This window comes from Pseudonaja textilis, chromosome Z, assembly GCF_049901715.1.
Source record: "Pseudonaja textilis isolate UNSWEBS1 chromosome Z, rPseTex1.2, whole genome shotgun sequence".
Lineage (NCBI taxonomy): Eukaryota > Metazoa > Chordata > Lepidosauria > Squamata > Elapidae > Pseudonaja > Pseudonaja textilis.
In genome coordinates, this window is record NC_142008.1 from 114,741,921 (window position 1) to 114,747,529 (window position 5,609).

Genomic DNA, 5,609 nt, shown 5'->3' on the forward strand with positions numbered 1-5,609 from the left:
TCGTAGTCCCAGAGAGATTTCTCCCGCAGGTAGCCCAGCCGTTCCAGCACCATGAGTTCCAATCCAGTATTCCCGGCGTTTAAACCAGACGAAGAGAAGTGGGAATCGTATAAGAACCGTTTCAATCATTACATCGATGCGGTCGGCCTGTCGGATGCGGGAGAGCATCGGAAAAAATCCTATTTCCTAATTTACTGCGGAGCCACCGTTTACGATACCGCTGCAGCACTCGTGGCGCCGAGAGAATTAAAAAACGTTCCGTGGTCCGAGTTGCTTGAGATCCTCACAAACCACTACGCTCCCAGGCCTTCACAAATCGCCAGGAGGTTCACGTTCCGAATGAGGAAGCAATCAAGTAAGGAGACCATCAACCAATATATGGCCGCCCTCAGAACAGCAGCCCTGCACTGCGGGTTTGGAACATACCTGGAGGACATGCTCCTCGATCAGTTGGTTTGTGGGGTCAAGGATCTCAACCTACAGAGGCGACTGCTAGCTAAAAAGACCTCAACCTCGCGCAAGCGTAGAGGAGGCCCTAGCAGCCGAGCTAGCAACGAACTCAGCCACCGAAATTCAGGGCCCAAGCACCAAGCTAGCAGCGTTCCCAGTCCATTCCGAAGAGGTGGAAGCGGAGGAAGGCCACAACGATGAGCGATGTCCATCGCCTCACCAATGACAGACGGTCACAGGTAGGGGCCAAACAAGAATACACCGGTCCACCCAAGCACATCACCCTGTGCCTAGCCTGTGGGGATCACATCAAAGGGCCACCTGCAAGTTTAAAGGAGCCATTTGCAACAACTGCCATAAGAGGGGGCACATTGCGAGAGTCTGCCAAGCCCCCAAAGCGCTGCACAAAGACCCCGTCCTCGCACCGGGACCACAGAGGCAAGTATTAAACTGTCGCACGCACCGCCTTGCCAGGCGTACTTGCCACTCTGTTAGTAAAATTTCTCTCTCCGTTTCCCTAGAAGGTAAACCGTGCCACATGGAGGTTGACACAGGGTCAGCGCTCTCAATAATCTCGTGGAACACCCTCAAGAGACTCCACCCCAGCCTATCTACTACCCGGCTTCAGAGATGCCAGTTCGGTCTGAAGGACTACCAGGGAAGGCCATTCCCGTGATCGGCAGAGGCAAGTTCTTTGTCAGTTTTAGAGCTTTTAAAGGCCACCTACCTCTAGTGGTAGTTAACGGCAATCTACCCACCTTATTGGGGCTCGATTGGTTTCCCCACCTCGGCCTAGGGTTAACAGGAGTCCATGCTGTCTCAACCTCAGACACTGACTCCTTATTCGCTGACTACGCAGATGTGTTCAGCGAGGAGCTGGGGTGTTATAATGGAACCCCCATCTCGTTCACCGTTGACCCCCAGGCAGTCCCAATCAGATTAAAACCACGTAGAGTTCCATTTGCTATTCGACCAAAACTAGACGCTGAATTGGATAAACTACTAAAACAAGGGGTCATTGAGCCAACAGATTTCGCCAAGTGGGAGACGCCCATTGTCACACCCTCAAAAAGATGGTAGCCTGAGAATTTGCTCGGACTACAAGACAACAATCAATAAATATTTACAAGTTAGCGCCTACCCGTGCCCGTCATTCAGCACTTATTGCACACATTCGAACCGGGCAGTATTTTTGCTAAATTGGACATGTCTCAAGCATATCAACAGTTCCCTGTTGATAACCAAACAGCGGAACTTCAGACCATCGTCACTCACAGGGGTGCCTTCCGATGCAAGCGTCTCCAATTTGGCGTAAGTGTTGCCCGGGTATTTTTCAATCCCTCATGGAGCCGGATTTTACAGGGCCTCCCTGGTGTAGTACCCTACTTCGACGACATCTTGGTCTCGGCCAGGGACAGACCCCAACTCTTCCAGAGAGTGCGAGCAGTGTTAGAGAGGTTCAGACAGCATGGCCTCAAGTTAAAAAAAGAAAAATGCGCCATTGCCACTAGACAGGTGGACTTTCTGGGTTATAAAATTGACGCCTCTGGCATTCACCCCCTGGAGTCCAAGGTCAGGGCGATCCACGAAGCTCCCACACCGACCTCCAAAACGGAGCTACAAGCTTTCTTGGGGCTCCTAAACTTTATGCATCCTTTTTGCCCCATAAAGCCTCAGTAGCCGAACCCCTACACAGATTACTAGACAAAAAGTCACCGTGGCACTGGGGGCACAAAGAAGACCAGGCGTTTAACGCCGTCAAATCACTACTTACGTCAGAGGCAGTGCTCATCCAATTCGACCCCAACCTTCCTTTAGTACTGGCAGCAGACGCATCCCCTTTTGGAATTGGGGCGGTCCTTAGTCACCGACTCGCCAATGGCGCCGAGGCCCCATCGCTTTTTTTCTCCAGGACGCTCTCGGCCACGGAGCGAAATTACAGCCAAATAGACAAGGAAGCCCTAACAGCTGTTGCAGCCGTGAAAAAGTTTCACGAATTCCTTTTTGGCCACTTCTTGAACTGGTCACCGACCATAAGCCCCTCCTGGGCCTACTGGCCGGCGACAAACAGACACCTCAAGTCCTCTCCCCTCGGATGACAAGGTGGGACGCTTTTCCTAGCGGCCTACTCATACAAACTTATCCACCGCCCGGGCAAAACTCTATCCCACGCTGACGCACTCAGTCGCTGCCCCTTACCCGCTCCGGCTGAAGACCCAGCTCCTGTCAATGCCATTTTTGAAATCACCCAGTTGGACCTGCCCATCACCACCCTTGACATCGCCGCCAAAACCAAGGCAGACCAAACGCTCGCCCAGGTGCTCGACTGGGTGAGGAGGTGGCCGGGAGGCAATGTTGATAACAAATTCGCACCCTTTAAGACTCGCATGCAGGAGCTGTCCAGTTTGCAGGGTTGTCTACTGTGGGGCACTCGAGTGGTCATCCCGACCTCGCTGCGTGCCGAGTCCTGGAAGCATTGCACGAGGGACACCCGGCATTGTGAGAATGAAGGCGTTGGCACGCAGCCACGTGTGGTGGCCGGGTCTAGACGAGGACATTGTCAATTGGGTAAGTTCCTGCAGCATTTGCCAGGAATCCCGTCCTGCTCCCCCATCGCCACCCCTACCAGATGGGAGCGCCAGCGCCCTTGGTCTAGAATCCATATTGATCTGGCCGGCCCGTGCATGGAAAGATGTTCCTAGTGGTCGTGGACGCTTATTCCAAGTGGATGAGCGTGGGCGCAGCTATCCACGACCACCACACTAGCAATCACCAACGTGTTAACGCGCCTGTTAGTTACCCATGGACTACCCGACTCCTTGGTCTCCGATAATGGCCCACAGTTCGCATCAGTAGAATTCAGCCGTTTTGCAGCCAACCTAGGCATTCGCCACATTTTCACAGCCCCATTTCACCCTGCGAGTAATGGGTTGGCTGAAAGGGCCGTCAGGACCACCAAAGAGGCCCTCGCTAGGTTTGGCAGAGATGACTGGCACCACAAACTCTCACGGTTCCTGATGAGCCAGCACTCAACCCCCTGTGCAGTCACCAATAAGTCCCCAGCGGAACTTCTGATGGGCCGGCGCCTGAGGACTGTATTAGATAGACTGCACCCACAATACTGCCCTGACTCTCCCCTCGCTTCCACTTGGGGTTAGACATTTTATGTTACAGGAGCCGATATTCGCAAGGAATTTCGCTGGGGACCCACTTTGGATTCGGGCGAGGTCATCGCCGTCACGGGCCGAGATCATATAGAGTCAGGCTGGAGGATGGTCGCGTCTGGAGGAGACACATAGACCAACTCAGAAGGCGCCTCAGCAACCTCGCAAACAAGAATCCAGAGTCTCCAGTCGAAGGGGAACCGTCCCATCCGCCACCCAGCCACACCGCACCCAGTGACCAGTCTGCGCCAGCGGTCGCCCGGTCAGCCCAAACTCGGACAACAGCGCCCAGAGAGTTGATCAACCGGATCCAACCCACAGAGTTTGACTCAGAAACCAACCCGGTGGTTTCGAGGATGCCAGTCCAGAGAGAGTGTTGGCGACACTATGCCAGCTCAACCGTCACAGACTGATACCGAACAGTCAGACAATGTTCCCGAGTTGCGCCGCTCCGGCGCCAACACAAACCCCCATCTACCTCAAGGACTATGCGTGTTCGCATCTGGGGGAAGGGGTGTTATGTCCTGAGGACTCAAGGAGTTCTCACTCAGGTCCACTCACTTGTGTGGGCGTTATTCCCCCATTCCCATTGGTCAGTTCTCCCCAGCAGCCAGCTATAAAAGCAGGCTGCGGGGTCCAACTGGCTGCTGATTGCTGCGAGCCAGTTCCAGGCTTGGCAAGCACGGTCAGCCCTTTATTTGTAAAATAAAGTACTGTTGCACTCATGCTCTGGTTCAGCCTCTCATTGCTCAAACTTAACAGGGATGAGTCTGCCTACTGAGATGAGGTGGACCTGTTGCTTTCATGGTGTGAAGACAACAACTTGGTCCTCAACACCAGTAAGACCAAGGAGCTTATAGTGGGTTATAGAAGGAACAGATCAGACATCCAGTCCTTACTTATCAATGGAGACCGAGTGGAGCAAGTGGCCACTTTTAAGTTTCTGGGTGTTACCCTAAAAGAGGACCTGACCTGGGGTGCCCATATTGCAGCCCTGGTCAAAAGGGCTCAGCAGAGATTATACTACTTGAGGCTTCTCAGAAAACAACAACTGAATGAGAAACTGCTGGTGACCTTCTACTGCTGCACCATAGAGAGCATTTTAACATACTGCACCTTTGTATGGTTTGCCAATTGCACAGTGGCAGATAGGAAAGCACCTCAGAGGGTTAATGTCATTGCCCAGAAGATCATTGGTTGCCCTCTCCCCACTTTAGAAGAGCTTTATAGCTCCCACTGCCTTAAGAAAGCTCAAAACATTCTCAAAGATCCATCTCATCCTGGGAATCCTTTTTTTGAACTATTACCATCTGGCAGATGGTACAGAATAATAAAAACAAGGACAAATAGCCTGGAAAAAAGCTTCTATCCAGGGCAGTAGCTGTTTTGAATTCTGCTGTATAATGCAGTGTTGGTGTGGTGTCAGGGGTTTCAAGTTCAATGTGTGAAAGGTGAAGGATGTGTGTTTGTGTTTATTTTCATACTCATGGTTATGATGTGCACTGAAGGTGGTATTTGATTTCATTGTACGAGGTGCAATGACAATAAAATAAAGTAAGTAAGTAAATAATTGTTTGAAGTTACAATGATCTGTACATTGCACAGCCAGAAATAGGGCTGAGAAAAGATCTACAGACTCTTACATCCTGGACATAAAATGTTTCTTCTCTCCTCTGGATGCCACTATAGGTAGGGCATTACATGCCAAAACAATTAAACGCAGATATAGTTTTCTTCCCATGCCATCACTTTGCTAAACACCTAATTTTCATAGCACCGTCTTAGGCCTAAAGATATTTATCCACGTAATAGGCTGCATTGATATTATCTTTCTCATGTTCTCATCTTTCTCATCTTCTCACCTTTCCTATTATGTTCTCTGTTCCATACTAGCAGGCTCATAGACCTGCATTCCCATTGGTCCGGAAGACCCAGGCCGTGATTGGACGATATAAGCATCTCTGATTGGTTTGTACAGGGCTTGCTGCGATTGGG